Source organism: Neophocaena asiaeorientalis, unplaced genomic scaffold (assembly GCF_003031525.2).
Source record: "Neophocaena asiaeorientalis asiaeorientalis breed wild unplaced genomic scaffold, Neophocaena_asiaeorientalis_V1.1 scaffold46, whole genome shotgun sequence".
Taxonomy (NCBI): Eukaryota; Metazoa; Chordata; class Mammalia; order Artiodactyla; family Phocoenidae; genus Neophocaena; species Neophocaena asiaeorientalis.
In genome coordinates this window covers 12,120,371-12,121,869 of record NW_020175393.1, presented here as the reverse complement: position 1 = coordinate 12,121,869, position 1,499 = coordinate 12,120,371, and the positions used below count along the sequence as shown (strand labels likewise).

The following is a 1,499-nucleotide window of genomic DNA, read 5'->3' as shown; positions in this document are numbered from 1 at the left end:
CAGGCCGCGCCTACCCGCTCAGTTTCCTTTCCTCTTCCCATCCCGCCCTCCGCCGCCCCCAGCCAGGTACCTCCCGGCCGCACCGGGGTCCCTCGCGGCAGTTCGCTAGAGGGATGTGTGTGTGTGTGTGTGTGTGTATCAAGGGTAGGGGATCTCACCACCTCTATTTTCAAAGCCCCTAGTGGACGGGGGAGGGGGTGGCATTTCCCTCCGGAACGCCGGGCGCGCTAGGCTCACACTCACCCGCTGCCGCCGCTTCTCTGCAGCACGCGGAACCCGGCGCGCGCGGAACCCGGCCCTCCTGGGTCTTGGGAGCGACGGAGACCTGAAGGCGCAGGAGCCAGACCGAGCTCTTCCTGAGGCGCCTGCGCACTAACGGGCGCCCCCTGTTAACAGCCCCTTCCTCCCTGAGATTCGCGCTACCCGAGGCGCTCCGAGGGTGCTCGGCTGCCCCGCGCGCGACTGCGGAACAGTTTTACAGCTCGTGGGGACTCAGCGGGCGACGGAGTGTGACACATGTCCTCGGATTGGACACCTCAGCCGCCGTCGATGTAACTCCCTTTCCGATTGGTTGGATTCAGGTACAACCTGGAGACAGAGGCCTTGGTGGGGTCGAGTTGGATCTAGTAGGAGAGGTTAGTTCCACTCTCCTGCCACGCCCCATCTTCTAGCGTCCCAGGGCTGGTTGCCCTTCAGGGGACCTGAAACACAGCGAGTCCCTGAAAGGGCACCTGGCTATTGTCAGCCTCAGGCTTACTGACATTCTCCGTTCACCCCTAGTTAACATGCACCTGGCGGTAAGGTGTCTGCAGGAAAAACGACTTTGGCAGCCCCAGGGCCCAGCACGAATCTAGAGCAGCTTTAGCCAGTTCCAGTTAGTTGGGAAAAATACAGTGTGTCTCTACCAAAGCAGTATGTAGAGTCTCCGTGTTGCTGGAGAAGTGATCACCGTATTACATGCGAATTGAGTACTAGGCAGTTTATGAGTAAGATTGCAAGAAATACAGAAACACGGTTCTTGCAGTAGGGAACTAGGAACGGCTACCAGCTGAGAAATGGGCGTTTCTTTTTAACACATGCGTGTGGGTCTGGAGCTTTAGTGTAGAGCCATTACCAAGACCCCAGAGTCTGGAAGCAGCTGCAGAGACAATCTGGGGCTGGATATTTTCTGTTGATTATTAGTTTGTACCTTCAGAAGTTAAATTCCAGTTTCAAAGCTCAAGGCTGGCCTGTGCACTGGTGAATTGGGGCATCTTAGATCCGTCCGTGGGCTGCCAGAGCTGGAAGGAGTGGCAGAGGCCACGCTGTCCAGTCCCTGCGATCTGCCAGACCTGAGTTTGAATCCTCACTCAGCTGCTGAGCAATCCTGGGCCAGTATCTCCGCCTGTTTGAGCCTCCATGCCTTCATCTGCAAAACAGGCCCCCTTACAGTACTAGCCTCTTCGGGTTATTATCAAAAAATGAGATAAAACAGTAAAGTACTCAGCACACGTGCTAAG

At 56.5% G+C, this 1,499-nt stretch overlaps 1 protein-coding gene across 2 annotated transcripts in view; it reads right to left on the bottom strand.

Moving 5' to 3' along the window:
• ENPP4 (ectonucleotide pyrophosphatase/phosphodiesterase 4) overlaps window positions 1–966 on the bottom strand; it is a 15,082-nt gene extending 14,116 nt beyond the window's left edge. Inside the window, exon 1 of one of the 2 annotated variants that reach the window (XM_024765974.1) lies at window positions 244–966. The gene's annotated coding sequence lies outside the window, so the exon portion shown is untranslated. Of the gene's footprint in view, window positions 1–14; window positions 53–243 lie in introns of those variants that run through there. The other variant, XM_024765975.1, reaches the window with a different exon arrangement.
• Window positions 967–1,499: the final 533 nt, after the last annotated feature.